Genomic DNA, 22,282 nt, shown 5'->3' with positions numbered 1-22,282 from the left:
ATGATAACTGAGGCAGTGGTGGACCAGCAGCTCCTGTGTTCAGCAAGGTAAAATAACTCTTTGACAATGGAGTTTGGCTTTGAAGAGAGCACAGATTAAGTTTCACTTTCAATTCAGTTCCTGTCAAAAAAAGGCTGTCTCTTTGGGAAGTATTGAGCAAAAGATTGAGTAAATGAGACTTGGATTATACTACAAGACTGGTGTGAAAGTTTGAAAATAGATGTTTTGATAAATTTTTGCTGTTGTTACTTCAATTCATCAAAATCTTTTCACCGTTTTGGATTCTTCGTTCGCTGGAGGCATGTGGGGAAAACAAATTTTTCTTCATAAATTTAACGCAACACAAGATGAGTTTTTGATATACAGTTGATCATTTGGGGGATGAGGTATACCTCTAATTTCCATAAAATGTATAACACAGGTGTAGAAGCCCCTTCAGGTAAAAATGTACTTCATGATAAGTATTTATGATATATTTTAATAATGATTTAATATGTCAAATTCTTTAGCATTTCTGTTTTTAGCCTCTGAGTTGAGTGTCACAATTAGGTTGGGGATTTTAAGATGTAACAGGTAGAATATTGAAATGTGTATCATACGAGCCATTTTGCATAATATGGTAGTGGAGGTCCTGAGCAGGAGAGCTCATCCAGCAGCAGATTCTGGGGGCGTAATGCGGCTATCTGTCATGCTGCAGCTAAATTCACTCCTGGATTAGCCAGGTAAGGAGTCTTTCCACCAGCGTAATGACTTCAATCAATCACCTCAACTCACAGACACACACAGAGGCCAGCTAGTTAGCTGCTAGCCCAGCAGCCATTTTGGAAGAGGAATTCTCTCCTCCAGCTTGTCCATTTGTCTATGTAAGCCACAGTGTAGGCTGTCATAATAGTTGTTTATTTGGATGAGCTGACAGAGACGAGCAGATGTGAATGAATAGAAAGTCCAAGGTAAACTAGATTGTGAGCCGATTGCAAATAATAGTTTTTCCCTTCTTTCAGTGTTTGCTTCTTACACTGAATAATAGGCAGCGTATTAGTCACAATCTATACTAAGAATCCCTTCATTCACTGGAATGTGTTGCTTATATAGGGCTGCAAATATTTTCATTATTTATCATTCTGTTGATTTGTTTTCCTTAATAATTGACTAGCTGTTTGTCCAATAAAATGTCAGACAAATTGTAAAAAAAACAGCTACCACAATTTTGTTAAGTCTTATATATATATAACAAAATATCACTAAAAATAAAGCAAAATTTCACAGTAGATTAGAAAAAAACTATGGAACATTTGGCTTTTTTGCTTGAAAAATGATTAAGTGGTTTCCTGCTGATTGACCAACTTTAATCATTTCAGCCTTAAACTGAACAACAAAAATGCAAAAGTCTGGTAATAAAAAATTTTGTGATTTTTGTCGAAGCCCATAAAAAGACCAAAACTTAAAACAAGTTTATCTAAACAAGTACTGCCTCTTCAGCAAAAGCTGGATATAGACATTATTCCTCCATTCCATAGAGCTCCTTTGCTGTCCAAAAACTGTAATAACCACATTATTGAGCCACACTGATTATTCATTCACATGCACAAAATATTGTTTTATGCTCTTATTCCAAAAAGACAATATTCCATGAAGCTCTTTACATGGCTAATGAAAGTTTATCGCTTTTGTACCATTTTCCTTTTTTTTTGACATCAAAAAAGTATATTTACAAAGTTCTCAACTGGTAGTGGACTTGTTAAACTGTGCAAACACAGCCTCACTCTTTCCTTCCTTCAGCCACTTTCTTGAAAAGGTCAGTGTTGTGATATTTGCACATATCCGAAAATCTGTTATTATCCAAGTCTTAAAACAAGGGCATGCATCTCCATCCCAGCCCTGCAAACTGTTGGTTAATTGGTTTGTGTTTGGAATATTTGGGTCATATTTGAAATTGAAGTATTAGTGTGCATTTAAAAGTAGTCAGTGTTGCACGGGATGACGTATTCCTCATCATGAACAAGGCCACTGAAGGTCATGAGTTAAAATGTGATGTAAAAAAGTACAGTGTCCATTTATTTTAGGTACGTTATACAAGATTTTAAAGATATATGTCAGTAGGAACCAACTAGTAGGTTGTGAGCCACAGACAAGCTGGGGAAGTGGCATAGAGACCAAAGAGTCTGCCCTTCCCGTGTTACACTGTGATTCCCACTCTGCGTCATGTTTACCAGGCTCCATCTCCCCAGCAGAGGAGGAGGGCGTTTTTTGACATTGATGTAATTTAGTTGGCAGCTGCTCTGAGGGGAGGGCTGGCTGGGGGTGGGAGGGGGAGGTTAAGATCGTGGAGGGCTTGTGGGGGTTCAGGGGTTAGAGGTCAGGATGTGCCTGGCCTGGAGCTGGCCCTAAGCAGCTGCCCACCCCCTCGCCCAACCCCAGATCCCCCCTTCATGCCCACGTCCCCCTGGCACACTCCGCACTCATCGCACATGATCTGTTATTCCCTTTGATGTCTTTCCTTGGGGAGGTGGTTATAAAAAAAAAAAAGAGGAAAAAAAAGGAGGATGAAAAAAAAAGCGTAAACACCACCTGTTTATCTGACGTTGGGTAATGTCGGAAAGGTAGTCTGCAGGCTTGTCATAATATGCACAGGAGGCAAATAAGGGGGAAAAATTACAAAGGGAAAAAATAAACAAATGGCATCAGAGAAGAAGGCATGACGAGGGAAGTCGCATGTGCATGCCACTGTAAATTTGGCGGTCCTGGTTTTGAAATGCTTTCAAAATGTGTTTTAAATTGCATTAGAGGTTTATGTGAGGACAGAATATGCTGTTGGGAAAAAAAGTACTCTTTAATGTGCTAAGAAAGAGACTGTGATGAAGAATAGTCAATATCGTATTGTTATAATATACTATCATTACACAAGTGATTGTAGTTCTACAAGAGAAGGACCAATCTCAGTCCAGCTTCATCATACTGTTGAAATGATAACAATGGTGTCAGAGCCAAACTGAAATGAACCCCAAGGCTCCACATGCAGTCTAAAGTGTATAAGCTAATGACAGAGCTGACAGATCCAACCAACTCTGTTCTTTTCACCCTCAGCCCACACTGGCTTTTTGGTGATATAAAGCTTTCCCATTAAATATGGAAATTTCCGTTTCGGTGACAGATACTTCACAGAGGGGGGTTGATGGCGTAGACGGTGTTTTTTTGGAAGGGGAAGTGGCAGATTTTGATTAATGCGACCTTATCTGGTTCTGCACATGGAGGCAGAGGGGTTGCTGAGCTTGGCGGGGGTGGATGGCTGCCTGTTCTCCTCTTCTTTTTTTCCCAGGCCTCTTTCTCTCCTGTATTTGAAATGGCTTCGCTCGCTCGCTTGCTCTTCGTTTCTGCATCTGCCTTCTCTCCATTTCCATCCTATTGTTGTTAGCGCACTCATCCTCTATCTCTATTATAATGTAAGCTGTGCTTTAACGTCTTGTAGTTCTTTAACTTCATATGGCCTTCTGATAATTCTGTCTGATTTCCGTCTTCACCCTCTGTCCCCTCTTCACCTCCTCAGTCTCTTCATCTCTATATCTCTACTTCCTCTTCCTATCCTACTTATACATTTCCCTGCTTCTGTTAAAACCGCTCATCTCCCTGCTGCTCCATTCTATCTTCAATTTCATATCCTTTACTCCTGTCCTGTATCCTCTCCCCCTGCCAGGCAGAGAGTGCACTGCAGCGGTGCCGCTTCCCCCTGTCGCTCCATCACCACCTGGCCCAGTTCCAATGCTTTTAGTGAGAGCTATCAGTCAAGCTATGAATAATACAGGCCCAAGGCTGGCGTTAGCTTGCTAGCTAGCTATGTGGAATCCAAATGAGGTCTACAGCAGGAAGAGAGCACTTGACTTTTAGCTCGCTACCACGCTCTCCCTACCAAGACAGGCAATTACTCAGCCCACAGCCCCAGCTGCAGCCGTGGCAATCATAAACGCAACCCCTCACATCCCCGTCTGCACACAACACACACACTTTGCATGCATGTACAAGCAGACAAGCACACACCCCATCTCCTGATCCAAATAATACCAAAAACATTTCTATGCAGAGACACAGCATCTAAACAACTTTTCTTGCTATACATGACAGAAAATCCATAGTACTATCTCTCCTGGCTGTGAGAGGAGAAACAGCAAACATTCAGAAAATGTCCACAAAGTGCACAGTAAAAAGCACAAAGTATTTCTGACAGTGATTTCATGGAGGATGATGATGAAATCAGGGCGTTGATTGTTGGTGAAATACTCCTATCTGTCTACAAGATATAGTCTAGCTAAGCGATCAAAATACTGTAAAGATCACTTTTATTGCCAAGAGAAAAGGTTACAATTGTTTTTATCCGAGAAAGAAACAAGTAATTTTAAGGGACAGTTCACCTCAAAGTAGAAAATACATATTTTTACTCTTACCTGTTGTTCTATTGTTTTGGTGTGAATTGCCCAGTGCTGAAGATACTGGCCAGAAGGATGTCTGCCTTCTCTCTAATATAATGGAATTAGATGGCACTCAGCTTGTGGAGCTCAAAGTGCCAAACTGGCTGTTTCATGTAGGAACTATTTTCTTTCTACCAAACTACACTTGTCAGCTGTGTCACCACGCAGAAGGAAGAGCGCGAGATGTTAACATTAATGGTGTCCTCCTTGGCTGAGCTGTAATGTTAGCTAACTCAGTGGTGCTAGGTAAGCTAGCGCTAAATGCACGCTTACATTCCTACATGAAACTGCTCACAACAAGGTCCAGGTCATGATATCTGGAAAGAGACATTGCTGTTGAATTTTTCAGTTTTTTTTTTGTTTGTTTTTTTTGTTTTTTTGAGCACCATAAGCTGAGTGCCATCTAGTTCCATTATATTCAAGAGAGGGCAGACATATCTCTAAGACTAAGCAACTCATACCAAAACAATTTAGGGTGATAACTAGCACTACAGGTAGGAGGAAAAATATGTATTTTTCTATTTTGAACTGTCCCTTTGAGTTAAGTGTTCGGTGAGGAAAACTGAAAACCAAATGCCACCAAAGGAGCTCTTTATGACACTCTGGTAGTCTATATTTCAGACACCACTGAGCTACAAAGATCTATTAATCAACAGCGGAGTTACTTCATCATCTCTTATCTGTCGATTAACAGGAGACATGTCGTCCACCTTTATCGCACTTGTTCCACAGTTATGGCAGCAGGCTGAGAGGGCTATCGCATGTATCAGGCATATGACACATGTACGGTCACGTAATTAGTTTTGCACCGAGGCATCCTTAGATGACAGTGTTAACCCATCCATCATTGCTTCTAATCATTCGTTGGTGGAGTGTGGGATGTAATTACAGAGTGCTAGGCAACGTCAGGCTTCACAGGTAAAAATAGTCATGCAGGATGAGAGACTTCTGCATGTGTTTGGCATGTGGGGTGTGTGCTCAAGGTGTGCGCGTGTGTGGGCGGTTGGAGGTGTGTGTGTTTGTGTGGCTGTGGTTGGGTGTGTGCGTATGCATGCCTGCGTGGATTGTGGTAATGAGATCTAGTTAGTGATGCTCCAGAGTGTCTTATTAACAAATAATAACAGCACTCCTTTGTTTTTTACCTCTCCTCCCATCTATTATTCACACCTCACAGATTTACTCATGATTCATTTATAGGAGCATCTTGTGCAACCTAGAAACTAAATGTCACCCAAAACATCACTGTCAGATGGTGCTGTGTGTATGAGCATGTACATAATGGTTCTGTGTACGAATTGTGTTTGTGTTTGTGCATGTGCGTCTTTATTCCATTGCTCTTTGGAAGTACCTATAAAGGGTCTGTCCATCCTAAATATGTCCTGAAGCAGATAAACAGGAATAATACAACACTGCCACAGCAACATTGTAAAAAGAAAAACTGGGACTTTTGCAATCTAGCTCCATCCGTATATGCACACACAAGTGGGAATGATAGAGTGCTATTGAAATAGATGAGTTGGATCTTGCCGGATCAGTAACGAGGGCTGCAGTGAGGCCATTCTGCCATTCAACCCCCCTGTTGTGAAATCAGCATGACGCCCTGTGTACTTTAGCTGGATTCTCTTTCCGCTGAAATTGCCAGGTTGGAGAGAGGCACTCAGCTGGGAACGCTGCTCTACATGTGAAGTAGGTTGTATGTGTGTGAGGAGCTTTGGAGATGTGTGTGTGCGCATGTGGCTTGTATGTCTACATTTGTGTCAGTTCACATTCAGAGAGCCCATGTAGGTGTGAATGTCCGTGTGAATGTGAGTGTCAGTGTGCTGCCCTTTGCCACTCTTCCCTCTCTCTCCAGGTGAAGAGCCTGAGCTGAAGGCTCTGCTCCAGTTGAGGCCTCTTGAAGCCAGGCTGGCAGCACTTTACCCAGATAGAGGTAAACCTACACTACGCCATCTGTCTTAGCAGCAAACACTTAGTGGACCATCAGACAGCAGCCACAAGTGGTTTGGCACCAGCAGGCAGCAACGCCCTACGCTGCAAAGAACATCAATACTAACAAGTAATTTAATGTATTCTTCTGTTGACTCCTAGAACATTGTTTTTCTCTAAATAAGTCTGCCAAATCTGCCAGTCAAGTGAGAAAATGTCAGTGATGCTTATAAGCGTAATTCAAGAAAACACTGGTTTCAGCCTCACTTTAGTTGACATTTACCACTGTTCCTGACTACACATATACTAATCCTGAAACACATTAACACATATCAGAGGCAGAATATTTTACTTGTTTAATGAAAGATATACAATTTAAAGGACAGGTCTGATGTTATCCTATAATTTTCTAATTGTCTACAAAGAAAGACCAAAATCAGGTAGGTAAATCTCTTAAAGAAATACTTAACACTGCAAAATGATCATTTGTACATCAATTACTCTCCCTGTGTTGCCTTGAATTTGTGAAGAAAACTCTAAAAACAAATTTGTACTTTGGTGTTTTAAAGGGTTAGTTTGGATTAACCCCAGTCAATAACATAAACAAACCAACTGATTGAGGCAGTGGTAGACAACCAGCTCCTGTTATCAGTGAGGTACAATCACTGTTTTTGTCAATGGAATCTGGATTTGAAGAGAGCATAGATTAAGTTTCACTTTCAGTTTAGTTTCCCGTCAGAAAAGGACTGTCTGTTTGGGAAGTACTGAGTAAATGAGACTTGGATTATACTGCCCAAGTTATGTGAGTATGTTGTTTTGATCAAGTTTTGACTTCAATTCATCAACAATTTTCTTCTTTTTGGATTCTTTGTTCACAATGGAAGCAAGTGAGAAAAACAAAAACTCACAAATTCAATATAACATGGCGTGAGTAATTTCCATTGGTGATAGGAATTGATACGATTTTATTGATACCATTGCTATTATGGATTCTGCTTAGCGGTCTGACTCTTTACTAACTCCCTTATCGATTCATGATCAATTTTGTGTGGACAAAGTCAGCCTACACATTTTCGGCGTCAACTGTTTTATTAGTCTGAGTACAGTGTGATAACAGAGTAGAGAAAAAACATGCATGTGACTCAGGTCATTACTAAAAATGGATTAAATGGTAGAATATTTAAACAGCATGTGTTTCATTTAGGTTTTCTTGGTCAAAGAAAAATCGGCAAAGCTGCCTGCGTGGCGCTTATGTTATTATAACATAGAATATTTACCCTCAGTGATGGATGCGCTGCTCAGTTGGGAAGCAGTGGCAACAGTGCGTGCGAGTGTCAAACATGTCATTCCTGGATTAAGCCCATATTGCATAAAGAGATGTCTCAGCATAATGCCGTTGTTTTGAAATGATCATTTTACAGACATTACAACCAAAGCTACTCTTCTAAATGTTTCTTCCTCTCTGCCATGACTCCTTCTTGTTGCACGTTTTCAGCAGCATATGCGCATGAGTTTGACATCATTGTTTTGCAATGCGCATATATCAGAAAAATGTCATCAATGAAAGGAATGGATAAGCTCTGAGGCATATTCTAATGGAACGGATCATTTGTGCCATTTCTAAGTTTTCATCCCTAGATTCTAGTCAGTTATGGTTATCAGTTACAGGCATTAAGTTGTATTAAATTGTAACACAGAAATTGTAACAGGAGCCCAGGGATGCTTGCCATATTTACTGGAATTTATCAATCCAGTCCTGAGTGGTATATCTGAGCTTTTCCAGCTTTGAAAGTACCACTGCCTCCTCAACTCAGCATCTATGCATGGAGGAGAGCTAAATTTCCAATTATAATCTCTAGGTTTGGACACACACACAAGCCTTCATAAGTGGGATCAGGTCACTGTTGGTTTTGGCCGTTTTAAGTGCATCTGTTAACAGTAACAAAGATTTAGCATATCACAAGACCTACACTTTCAAACCAAATATGCACTGATAAAAGAACAGTTTCTATGGAGCGACCACAGTAGATGTCCATCAGCTATTTTTTGCCTTACAATGTGTACAAACCAATGCTTCTACTGTTGAGCTCTTCCACTGTAGATACCCTGAGACTCATTGTGCCACTCTGCTGGTTGCTTGCTGCTCTCATATCAGTCTGAGTGCTTTGAGAGCATGACATAGTAGGGAGAGCGGAGATGACTGTGTGCGTGCGTGCGTGTGTGTGTGTGTGTGTGTGTGTGTGTGTGTGTGTGTGAGTGTGTGTGTGCGTGTGAGAGAGAGTGAGGGAGTAAATAGCATCCCAACTGTAGAGATGGCATTTAAGTGTCTCTCCCTTTGCACTCCAATAGTACTGCAGACCCATTACCTCAGCGCGTATGTTTGTGTGTCTACCCGCATCTGTGTGTGTGCTTGTGTGTGGCTACAAATGTATTTCCGAGCCGTTCCTCCAGTTGTCTCCATGCTCCCACGCGACTCACCCTCTACCTTTCTGTTCTGATCCTTTCCTCATTCATCATGCTTCCCTCCCTGTCCTCTTGCCAGAGGTCTTTGCTAAGGTGTAATTTAGCTCCTACTGTTCTCTAATTTCTGCCTTAGTCAGGAGGGGCGTGGCTGCCCCCCTGACACCATGGATACAATCTGTCAATCATTTCCCCCAGCAAGGAAATTGCGTTCAAAGTGAGAGTAATTGTTAAGTCTGCCCTGTGTGGGTTGAATTGAACGCCCTCTCGGTTTGGCACAGAGAAAAATATGTATTCAGAGGCAAGGCCAGGTGGATTTGTGAGGCTTTTATTGTTGCTAAGAACAAGGTGAGGGCTCTCCTCATCTCACCTTTTGTCTTGTCTAATCTCTTTGCCTTTCCTTTACTTCTGTCCTCATTACTCCACCCAGTATCCAAAGGTATATTTTTTATACCAGGGCACAAACACTTCTCCTCCTTTTCAAAAATTATCAAAGCCTTCTCTGCTCAGTTACACCTCCCCAACCTGCCCTACCTCTGTTATGTCCACTCTTAAAAATAATCGTGCTTACTAGAACCATATAGAGTTCTTCAGCTTGTTCCCATAGGTGAACCCTTTTGGGTTCATGGTAGAACCTTACATAAAGGTTTGACCTGGAACCATTTATAGTTTTTTACCTACCCTTCTATGGTGTAATGGTTTCACCCAGAACCCTCTCTGGGGATTCTATCAGAACCTTCCCACCTTGTAGACCTCTGCTCCACTAATCATGGCTTTTAATGTAAAAGGTTGGCCTGGGGTCAAGACAGCCACATCCAGCAGCCTTGGGCTTCATCACAGGGCTGTGATCCAACACAACCCACAACATGGTTCACAATCATGTTTTTAGGGGTTGGAGATTTTGTAAAATCATTACTACTACAGCCTTTACTCTTTTCAATGGTGTAGTAGGGTTGGTAACCAAAACTCTGTTCCAAAATAAGAACCAAATGCAAAATGCCCGAAAAAAACAAAACAACAACAAAAAAGGCAGACAATGTAGTACAGGGTTCCAATACAGTCATGGTCAACATTTCAAAACATTTCCATAACTTCTAAGGACCCATAATAAAAATAAAATCTTGCCCAACTTGCCTTGTGTTTTTTAAGCATATCAGATCCAAACATAACTGCCACGAAAAGAGAGGTGGAACATGGGCAGAAAATGAAGAGACAGAAAAAATCCTTGCATATTGTAGAGCTATGTTATGTCTACAACTACAGCAAACAGATTTGCCATTATGTTACATGATGTGGAAGGTTAGCCACAGAAGATTACTTCAACAAATTCATTATACACACAACAGAGTTCCACGATTTTTCCAGGCCTGGATAATGTCAATGGGAATTCCCATTACTTTTCCAGGTTTTCAAAAACCATGGAAACCCTGGTAGTGCATGGCATTAATTGATGGGAAAGATATCAACTATGACAAAGCACAAGTAAAATGAACCAATTAAGGGGATTTCAGATACATCTATGTTTAAAAATACCAATGAAACATGAGTAAACTTTTTGCTATATGAGGGTGAGGATCTTTTAGCACCCATGCTTTCAACAATCCCTGACGAATTCCTTCTTCTAAAAAAGAGCCATTTGGATGAAGAAGGTTCTTAATGTAACTCTTTGTCTTGTAGAGATCCCTTGAGGAACCCTTTCTTCTTATGGGTTTTTTCAGAACCAAAAAGTTTCTGGGCAGAACCTCAGCCCTTCCAGAAGAACCCTTATTTCTAAAAGTTTATCTTATCTATGGGGAGGGACAGATAAAGGAAAACCACTCACAAAATGGGGGGTGCAAAACAAGCGTTGGTAGCCTGTTGTCTCTTGCTGTAAAAATCACACTGTTTATCTCCAATTCACTGTAGATGGCTCTGTGATAATATACTGTAGTCCCTCCTAGACCCATTCTATCCACCACACATAATACTAACCTAGAAAGCCACCCCTTGGTGCGCTGGCAGAGGCACAGTGACATACACAAGACGTAGGGCTGTAGAGGTGAAAGCAAGAGACTGAAAGTCTACTTAACATAAACATGTTCAGTGAGGCAGCTGTTACAATTCCTATTTGTTAAAGTCCTTGAAAAGCTAAAATCAAAACGGGTGAGCAGGAATGTTGAAACAGTTCCTCTGCCTTCACTCTCCTGGTTAAATTATTGAAACCTACTTTAGAAAACACTTGAGTCCCTAGTTACCTTTCTGTTCCTCAGAAAAATGTTGATTTATTTTCATGTTTCCCTTTCATTCCAGGAGCCACTTACCTCTGTTTGCCAGCATGTTACTGAATAAATGTTCAAATTGTGGATTTTGGCATTCCAGTACAGCATATTCAAACCGCAGAGTTTAAATAGCGCACCACAAAACAAGCTCGATCAAGGACGTCAATTCCCAAGATGCCTTGCGCCAACATTTGCTTATAACTTCCCATGCCATTTTTAATTATCGTCAGCCACAGTTGCTTGTTGTAAGCACCTCAGTCAATCACCTGTATCAGCGTTGACTAATCTGGGATGCACTGCCAACCAAGCCTTGTTATAACAGCTTAAACATAAATGACCCATTAACCTTTGTTCATGAGCAGATAAATCAGAATTAACAAGATGTCCACTCCTTCAGCTCAGTGACCTAACCACTGACCCTGCAACCTTTACGTAGGACATTTATTGTAATCATGTTACTTTAAATGACATGAGAACAGCATCCTGTACAGTATGCAAATCAAGTCCACTGTAGGCTTGGACTTTGAACGGAGAGCTTTTTCATTAGCTGGGCTTTGTTGAAAGCCAGCATCAAATCTAATCTGTAGATGTTGTAGCACGTAGCTTTGTGGAACTTTGTGGAAAATATGCCTTTCGACGAGGTTCAAACTCAGTGGACAGTGTGCTAAACACTGCCCCTCATAGATACTGTGGCTATGGTTGGCAAGCTTTTAGTTCTTGCACAGCTCATATACAGTTTAACAGTGATAAGAGTGGCAGATGTTATCAGCTTATTAAGCTAACATGAGCTCCATGACTTGGTTGAAAAATGTTTTCACTTCCAACGTCAAATACAGCAGCTTAGTCAGGGGCCCTACGTTTCAAACTATAAGGCTTTAGGTACCCCTCCAGTGTCAGTTTCGGTCATGTCCGTTTTTGCATCAATTCTGCTCTTTACATGCTACAGTGTCTTTTAAAATGAACTGTCTTCTTCACAGGACACATAGGTTTACCACCAAAACTACTTTAGGTTTAGGCAACAAAAACGCCTTGGTTAGGTTTAGAAAAATGGTTACGGTTAAAACAACTGTATTTGTTACAGTACCTTAACAAGTATGTCACTTAACAACCTATTAACTACAATATGTGCTTTGAAAAAGTAAAGCTGACTTCTGGTTTTCACAGGTGAAAGTCCAGGATATGTTTGACCTGTCCACCACCCCTCCCTCCCTCCTGCTGGACTCGAACTTTCTTACTCTTTTTTAGGGATGCACCGAATATTCAGTAACCGAATATATTCGGCCGAATATTGCAAAAAAACACACATTCTGTGTTCGGTGGAATAAGTTAAAAGCAAGGCCGAATAATAGCGGTGTGTTTTGATAAAGCAATCAAACAGCGTGCCGTGACGTGCGGAGTAAAATGTCGGCAGTGTGGCGATATTTTACTCCGTCCCTCACTGCACTTGCATTTGCGACTAAAAATAGTTTTAATCGAGCAAAATAGGCTTAAATCATTCAGCACGCTGTGCGAGCAGCCTACAGATTCCAACCAGCAGCAGAAACGAAAGGCGAATCCCACCGATTGCGGGTTGAACGGGTGTCACAGACACAGACAGTAATGTATTCCTGTCAAATACGGCAGCCACCGGCTTACCGGCGACGGATAAGTCGGCTCCAATAATATCCTCTTCTTGCCGTGTGGACTGCCCAGAAGTACCTGAACAGCCGAGCCAGCCGAACACAGGTATGTGAGGTGTCAGGGGAGAAACGAGCCGTTCACGGCCCACAAACCTCACCGCACTTTAGGGACTGTTCTTTACTTATGAAGGGGCCGTCAGGGGAGGAGGGTGGCTGGTTGATTCATATTTTATTTATTTATTTTATTTTGATCCCCCCTATGTTCATCACTCATTGATGCTGTTTTTGAAGTATGAATAAGTCAATAAGTAATTTATTCCATTGAAATATCATTGATGTATTATAGAAAAGTGATTTATCTTTTTATAAATGACAAAAGGCACATCTGCCTCATTTTCGCTGTGGTATCGTGATACTACTGAGAACCATGATATTTTCATTGGTATCGTACAGTGGGATCCAATTTTGGTACTGTGACAACACTAATCTGGAGGGGGTTCATCTGCAAAAACTAATGAAAAACTAAACAACGATATTCGGTATTCAGTACTCGGTATTCGGCCAAGCGTTTAATATTATTCAGCTTCGGCTTCGGCCACAAATTTATATTTCGGTGCATCCCTACTCTTTTTACTATGTTATTGCTATGGGTGGGATTACATCTGAGTTAATTAAAAGAGATGTGCCGGGCTCATATGTGCCGACTGACTTTTTAAAGCCTTCAGCTCACTCTTTTTAAAGTGAGAATCTTGTGAGAGGTCTTGAATATGCACTCAGTGGATACATACACGCTATCGTGGTGGCATAGATTGAAGCCTAAGCTACATGTCACATGCAAAATGTTAACACCAAAACCAGCAGTCGATCCATGCAGATAACAACATTACTGTTGTATGGTGGTATAGCCCTACTTAGTTCTTGTATTATAAGTGTAAGGAAAAATGTAACATTAAACTGTTATTTCCTTCTAGCAATCCTATTTGGTCGCTTATCTTATATACTTGATCTTACTTTGATAGACTTGATTAATACTTTTAACATTACAAGAATAAAGGTGCTAGAGTGTTTACCAAATGTGACGCTAAGTCCAAAAAAGTTAATAACTTAAAAATTATGGCGAAAAGGTAGCTTCTTGCAACCCTAGAATTAAGATAAAAATATTCAAATGAAAAAACACTTCTGGTTGCTGATAAGTAGTGTTTAACTTTTGATTTAACACTAAAAATTAAAACCCTCGGTGCGCACTGCAGGGCAAGCAGACAGATGTACGACTCAGAGCAGCATGCGTCACTGACACCAGACTCAGAGCGCAGCGGACTGGTGGAAAATGTCACCATCAGCATATTATTTTACATCAATAAAATCTATTTTATCATTATTTTGAGTCACACTGTTGAAAAAATTTAGTCGTCTGTGTTCAAGCAGGATAATAGGTCTCCATTCATTGCACGTCAGGCTTTCTATTTCCTTGTCGGAGATGTTTAATTTTTTAATTACATATCCCTTAACTCACCAGTAAAGAATACCTTTGTCCATTTCAGATAACCCCCCTGATTTACTGTGAAACTTTTTTAGGCAATTCATGCAACAACCAGAACAGATGACTTCTTTACTCGGCCTAATGGGGTTAGTGTTGTGTTCAAGGTCCCCCAAAAAAACAGGAGGAAAAAAAAAAAAAGGCAGAATATTTGATTTTTTTTTCCCCACAATTGAATCCTGTGCCACCCATCGAAGCTTCGAAGCTTCAAATTTTTTGGGTCAGTGTCGCTCTTACTATGCTCCAGCATGTAAAGAAATCCAAAGCTTGACAGGCCTGTTGTGTTTAATCACAGCTGCTAAGGTTATGACTGGACAATTACAGTTTGGGGGAGGGGTTTAGCGAACAGTCAATTGTGCCACCAGATCATATTATGGCTCTAAAATGTCCAATAATCATTTGTACAAATGCTGCTAATCCCTGACGTAGACATGTAATTGATGGTAGCTTACAGAGTACGCACACACACATGCATATACACACCCGCTGTAGATAGCCTTAAACCTACCCTAACTCCCATGTGTGAGCGTCTACAGAGTCTTATGGCATTTGCAGGGCCTCTAAGGATATTCAAACATTCAAAGGCTGCGTGTGAAACGAACAGAGAGGTGGAGGATATGGATGGTGCGCCGCCGTCTAAAGGCGAGTGGGTAGAAAAGGGGGGGGGTAATTAACATATTAATGACCCCACCTTCCTACAGCTTCTGTCGGATAGTCCAAACACTTTGATAAGTATGCAAATGAGAGCCGCACCATCTGAAGAGGGAATTAGCTCTGCCAGAGACAGCCGAGAGAGATGGGAGGGGTAGAGTGAGAGAGGAAGGTAGGAAGGAAGGAAGGAAGGAAAGGAGGAAGGAAGGGACAGGGTGTTGGGGGAAAAGGGGGAACTGAAAAGAGGCAGGATGGATAAGAGAAGAGAAGAGGAATGTCAGGATGAAGAAACAGGAGGAAAAAGAAAGGAGCGACCAAAGACAGAGTGTGAGATAGAAGGCAGTCTCAGGCGTGCTGATGAACTGATATCCTCATGTTTGTTTTAGTTGTCTTTAATTATCTGGCGTGCACAGTTGGTAAATGTGCATGTGTGTGTGTGGTATTAGACAGAGGCACAGGGATAGAAAATGAGAGAACAGACTCTTTCTTTTCATTCTTGTGCTCTCCAGCTCACAGATCGATCCGCCAGTACCCGTCAGCCCTGCAGTGATGTGCAGAATGGCTGCAGGAGCTCTGGCCGGTCGGCGTACAGGCTCAGCAGGGGGGGCGGGTGGTTGAGGTGGGCGGCTCGGAGTAACGACCCCGAGCAGACAAGGGCAAGTAATTATAACACAGACTGATCTCACTCATTCTATCATTGAGGAGAATGGCGAGTCATAAGGATGAGGGAGAGCACCATGGGAAAGCAAGTGTTCAATGTGGGTGAGACAAAGGGAATGAGAGAGAGTCAGCGCCACTATATGAATGTGTGTGTGTTGGAGAGACACCTTGTGTGAACAGCCAGGCCAGGGATTCACCGACACGCTCGTCACGTTCCACAATTATGTTGAATAATTAAAACGTTTCATTAACTTGATCATTTCCTGTTCGGCCATGTTTCAGCTCTGACACCGGCAATTAAAGCCGGGGCCGGGACTGTACGCCTCTCTCATTCGGCCAGTCGGCGACAGAGGACAACCTTATGTCTTTTGTATGAAAGCAGAAATCTGACAGGGGAAAAATGAGGGGCTTTAGCAGTTATCCACCTTACTTAACTGTTCTCAACACTTCAGTGCAAAAGCACACCAGGGCTGACAATGAAATCTACGTGCTCAAGGTGAAATCGTGCAAATCTGGATTTGGTTTCCTTGAATTTTTTTTGATTAATGCAAATAAGGGAGTGAATAGTTTACCTTTGCAAGCCAGCCTTAGGCACTGAGACATCCACCTTGAACACCTTTACATATTGATAGCTTTTACATGGTGTGTAATTTTTTTCTAGCGATTTTTTCTGATACATGCAGTCAAGTGAACAAATACCTTATTTCCTGTAAGCCAGACATCCATCACCTCGCATAATGATAGATTCAGCACTGTTTCATGATGTGATACTGTAAGAACTGCACATGCTCAACTACACAACACCCAGCGACACAAAAATATCTTCACAAATCGTGGCCTTTGTTTGAAATCAAGGGAATTCTTCACTGTGCATTAACACCATAATTAGCAAAATCCCGTGCTGTCCTAGTTACGTAAGACAGCTCTTTTTGTCTTTTGAAATTGGATTACTGCAGGAGGAGCCATTTATTTCCAGAAATGGGGGGTTGGGGGCAATTTTTATCCCAGTGCCTCTACCATGCAGTCTGTGGCACAAAGCTATCCTCCCCTATTGAGCTCATGCGCAGTACTTAGGCTGTACACCCCAATAAACACGATTAGCATGGCAGACTGTAACTATGCAAATGACAAAAGAGATATGGAGGGGAATGTTTATGCTGTGAGCTTTCTGTCTAGCACAGCCCCTCCCCCACCCTACCTTGTGTATGAAAACCATGATGAGGTTTATCGAGATGGGGTCCCTGTTAAAGCTATCTTTATTTTTTTTTTTTCCTTTCATAAAAGAAATTCAACCATGTAATTGGAGCTTTGAATAGAAAAAGGGATGCCTTTACCTTCCATGTCTTTCATATTTGCTGCTGCTGTTGCTGCTTTGACCGGGCGCAGACACAGGGCAGCTGCAATGACGCACGGATGCCCTCTCTCTAAACTGCTTCCTCCCACATGTCAGCAGACTTGGACCTCAAGCTGATTTTTTTTTTCTATGTGAGAAACTTGTGTCCTGTGCCCCGTACTGCGTGCCACCACTAATAATACCACTTTAATGAAACTCACAAAAGCTCACTGCTTGTCATACACCTCTGCCATGCAGTATACAGACTTTATAGCCATCCTGGGGGCTACGATAACTAAGACACTTCTGCCATATTCTTGTTGCAACCTGAAATCTTACAGAGTAGAACGATTTACATATCATTCGTGAAAGTGGCTCAAATTTAATTAATGTGAATACATTAAGGGTTCAACGTGTATACTTGAGCTCATCTGATACTGTTTTTTGGGAGTTTGAGAGGTTCTTTACAGCGGGGTTGGGTGGATTTTTTGAAATGTATTTATTTATTTTTGGCATCATTAAGCAAAAATCCTATAATCAGCATATTGTAATTTAAGAAAATCAAGCCCATGATAGGAGACATTAGCCAAGGTCATTTCAAAAAGAGGGTGTTCTTATTGGCTGTTCTACAAATACAGATATGTGTGTACGTCCCTTCAGATGGTGAAAGCCTGATTCAAGAGTGGAAAATGCTGCAGAAAAATTGCTTTTCTGGATTTATCTAGAGGAGAGTCTAAAAGACAGTCTGACAATAAACAAAACACATGTCAGTATCAGGAAAGCATTTCAGAGATGGACAGAAAATGTTGCTAATAGATAAGCCTCCTGCTAACCATAGCATAAGGTTCATGACTGCGGCTAATTCAAGTTCATGTTTATGTAGCTAGCTAGAGCCTCACATCACAGTATCTCATCTCAAAGGTCTTCAGACCCTCAAGTCTACCAAAAAAAGGGTAATTCTCATATAACTGCTGCTATGTAACAGCACCAAGACCACAATCATGCTTGGAATGACTGTTGTGAATGAGTATTACTCACACAGGTTATTGTATGAAGTGCATGCATATGCCCCCTACTCATCTGGAGGGGCTTATGCCATGTTCACACTGGAGGCAGGAGCACCCTAATATGTAAATTTTTGATAAGCCACCCATCAACAGCTGTCTGGCAGTTCACACCAGCAGCACAATTCTCCATGGAGGTCACTTAGCGATCCTGCTCCTCTGCTCTGTTCTCTTAACATGTAGAGCTCTGTCTCTGTTTCCTTGTGTGTATGTGTTTGTGTGTCTGCTCGTCTCTCTCACTCTCTGTTTTGACACAACTGACAAATACGTGGAAGCACTGGATGCATATTTTAGCATTTATCATAATTAGATCATTTATATCATGTCTAATATGTTCTTTATATCATTCATAAAAGATTATCTGTTTAATTTTTTTGCTAGATTCACTCATGGAAAAAAAGACCAGATGACAAAACTGTCTCTGCAAATCAGGAGCCAGAAACAAAGCTCGGGGCTGCAGCACGTCCAGTGTGAACAGCCCAACTGGTTAACATCGGCGTTAAAAGGAAGCAAGCAAGAAAATTTGGCACGCCTCATGGTGCCTCTGTATTTAATGTGAACCTGTCATTAGGACATAAATGAACTCTAAATTCTGGCATTTTATAGTGTGCCTTTTCAGGAAAACTGCCTACCCCAGCTTTACATATACTGATTTTTAACATTTGTATCTAAAAAATAGTTCACTTATGGGTCAAGATCCAGCTGACTGTAAAAAAACAGAAGAGCCTTTAACTTGCAGATTTCAGCTTGTATCAGACAGCAGCAAGCTCTGCCAACAGCTTCTAATATATTTTGAGCCAGGCTGGAAGAACTCAAAAACCCAGACTAAAAGATCAAATCTTCAATAATTACATCAAGCTAAACCAGTTATCATGTATGAAGAATAGGGCCCACAACTTCCTGTTGAGCCTTCTGGTGGTGTTGTGGGACCAGTTCAATGCCTATGATGGGCAGAGCCAATTCTATAACCACAATCACACACCTGTCTTAACCTGATCCTGTGTTGGTAAACCTAAATAGATTTTCACAGAAAATAGGACATGTACATCACTACAGTTAGCCCTGCATTCCCTCAGTTTAGTCACTGTGAACTGCCATCATTCTCCTGACCTCTGTCATCAATCATAGTTCTTGACCCATTCCTGTGTGTGGGCATGTGTTTGCTGTATGTGAGTTCAGGCTTACATGGAAGCATACAAGTAGGGTATGTACATAAAAAACACACATAATCATACACACGAGCATAACAGCAACAGTCTATCTGACGCAGCCCATGCTGCTCCATGCAAAGTCAAGCGTGTTTGTCCTGAAGACTATCAGCTCTCCGGGGAGAGAGGCCATTGAGCAGCATTATCGACATTATAGACGCCTCAGCCTGGAGATAGGCTTCACATCGATCCCCTGATTAATTACTATCTGCAGGCAGCAGCAGAGTGAGGGAGAGGGAGAGAGAGAGGTGGGAGAGAGAAAAGTGAGAGAGGGAGGTGAAAATGATAGAAAATGGGGAAAGGGGGGAAAGAGTGAGAGTGGAGGGGGATGAAGGATTGAGGAGAGAGAGGAGAGAGAGTACACCTTGTACAATCTATGAATATCAGCTAAAGGCTACACAGTAATCTTCCAGGTGGAATAATATTTTATTGATATATAGGTAGGCAGGAACCCTTATCTTAGCTGCAACCACCCCCTAACACACAGCCAAGGACAAAATGAAATTCACACATTACTGGGGTGGAAACAACTTGCAAAGACAAGTAGAGGACACTGAAATACCAACCATGGAAGTCCCATACAGGTTATACTTTACACTAAGCAAATAATAGTGACAATAATAAGAAAGTAAAAAAATATATGTAAAATATATTCTAGCCTGTGTGAGCATGGCTAAGTTAACAGTCAGAACTGGAACTGGTGTGGACAGGCAGGCTGAGTGGCTAACATTAATGAACTCCAGTTAGATCCTTAGGGCTACAATCCTCATCCTCCCAAGAGACTCTGTTGCACTGTGTGGAACATAAGTCAATAAGCTGTTACAACGCCAGTGTAAGGGCTCCATTAAGGCCAATGCTGAGGAGTGACTGGTACATTTGAATGGCAATATAGCTACTTTTGTTGAAATTGGTATTGTGTATCATTTTGGTTCCTCTAGTGTGTATGAGGGCTACCCCCTACAATTCGCTGAATTGTATATTCAGTGGAGAAGCCACGCAGTCAGACCTTATTTTGTCAGTCGAATCACTGCACTTTCTCCAGATTTTTAGCTGAGTCATTGAGCACTATGTAGGATAACTAGTCTTGTCTAAAAATCACCTGATAAAAAAACTAACTATAATAATAGAGAGATGAACGTGAGACGAAGGGAATATCAAAACAGTGCAACATGTGTTTCCTTTTGCTGCTCCAATGCATTCAGCCTCACTGCTAAATGCTAGTGAAGTTGGCAAAGCTTCTTTTGAACTAAAGATGTAACTGCTGCTATTGGTACTTCGGTTGAAAGTGCTGCCAGGAACCATACAAGGGGTATGATCCACAGTGCGCAATAATTATATTACTGATCTATGACCAGGATGCACGATTTTCATTTGTTTGACTGTGTGGAAATCAGATGTTTTCACATCACAGATGATGAACAAACACATTATGATGTGAGTCTAGCGCTGGCAAAAAATTAACAAAGACATCTCTTCAAAGAGAGAAATTAGTCTTTTGGGTGAAAGTCTTGTGTTTGTTTGACCCATCCACCACCTTGTCCAACTCCCTCTGCAGACTTTCTCGCTCTTCATACCAATGTTCAGCCACCTGTCCTCCTCCATCGCAGCATTACAAGAAACACTTTTATTTTATGGGTTGATAACGGCCTTTTGAACATACTAACTGATGTAGCAGTACCCTTCTAACCAGTATCTATGAGGCTGATCAGCAGTGATAACATTTGAACCAGGTGCCCACTTTGAGTGTGACACTGACAAAGGCTCTTGCTTTTCCATCCTATTCAGCTTTTTCTGGAAGCAAAATGGAAGCACTCCAACCTTAAGCAGTGTTAAAAACCCACTTGTATATTGTGTGACAAAGTTTAGCTCTAAGGTGGCCTGTATACTTGACTTGGCTCAGCTGCTGCTGATATCAGCTCCCATACATAATTGCTGCCCTCAACATTTCTTGTACATGCCGAACTACTGTATGCCCTAGAATACCACAGAGACCAACTGGGGGATTCAGGGACCACCAAATTCATTCATGTAACATTGTCAGACAGTATACCCCTTAGCTTTTGCTTTTATTGCTTGTTAGTTTTATTAATTGTTTTACATATTGATTTAAATACTTTTACTTTTTACTATGGTTAATTTCTTATTTCTGTTACTGCCACAATAAAAAAATTCATCCAGTAGGAGATGGTGGTTTTTTTTTTGTACAGATTAGTCAATAATGTGGAAGGGTAATACAGTTTAAATGTTGTTACTTTCATTCAATACCGGCACATCCCATTAGTGTGCCCTATATGTCAAGGCAACACAACACTAGAGCCTCCCACCACTCAGACTTGACATGTAGCCTGTTGCAGTTTAGTGTGAGGCTGCTGCTCTGCAGGTGCATTGGACTGCAGTGTAACTGAGCAGCTGTGAATAATATATTTCACGTAATTGTAGGTATGTATGTGTGTTGACTGCAAAATTACATCAACAACAGTGATAATAATAATATTTAGACAAACATTTTTTAAAAAATCAATAAAATGACAAAAGCTGTTAAAAAATACTGGGAAGAAACTTACAGTGACAAAGAAAACCTTTAAATTTGAAATAAAGCTGTGTTCTACCTTCCACCCACTCCACTCACCCAACAAGAACTTTAAGGCTGTAGGCGTAGAAAGAGAGAAAGAGTTGTGCTGCATGGGTAATGAATTGATAATTGTCTATTATGCTAAATATCATCAAGTACATAAGAAAAAAACAGAATTATTTAGCTTGTCTAGTTGGAACATTAAAAGATGAGAAAACCCTCTTATTTAATATTTCATATGGGGGAATTGTATTAACTAGAGGGAAGAAAGAATTTGGTGCTTGTTGTTTCTGTTTGCTGTTAACATCTTTTGTGACACTGAAGATTTTCAAACAGTGGAAGAGAGAAATTCACACTGGAGGGGAGGAATGAGGAGAGACAAAGAGAAGTATCCATAAGTGTCTCTGTGTGGCCAAAGAAAAAGAGGAAAAGCAAGAAGGAACTAGCGAAGAGCAAGAAAGAGTAAGAACTGGTGTCAAAACACACTTTAGTGACTGGTTGCTGATCTGAGAGCAGCTATCAAACAGTGGAGGA

General features: G+C 41.2%; 1 protein-coding gene across 10 annotated transcripts in view; it reads right to left on the bottom strand.

The window, feature by feature from the left end:
• Positions 1-22,282, bottom strand: part of myt1lb (myelin transcription factor 1-like, b) — a 125,596-nt gene that overhangs the window by 49,240 nt on the left and 54,074 nt on the right. The gene's annotated exons all lie outside the window — the stretch shown is intronic.

The sequence above is a fragment of the Epinephelus lanceolatus genome, chromosome 15, assembly GCF_041903045.1.
Source record: "Epinephelus lanceolatus isolate andai-2023 chromosome 15, ASM4190304v1, whole genome shotgun sequence".
NCBI classification, from domain to species: domain Eukaryota; kingdom Metazoa; phylum Chordata; class Actinopteri; order Perciformes; family Serranidae; genus Epinephelus; species Epinephelus lanceolatus.
The sequence above is the reverse complement of the archived record's forward strand: the minus strand, read 5'-3'. Positions and strand labels throughout refer to the sequence as shown.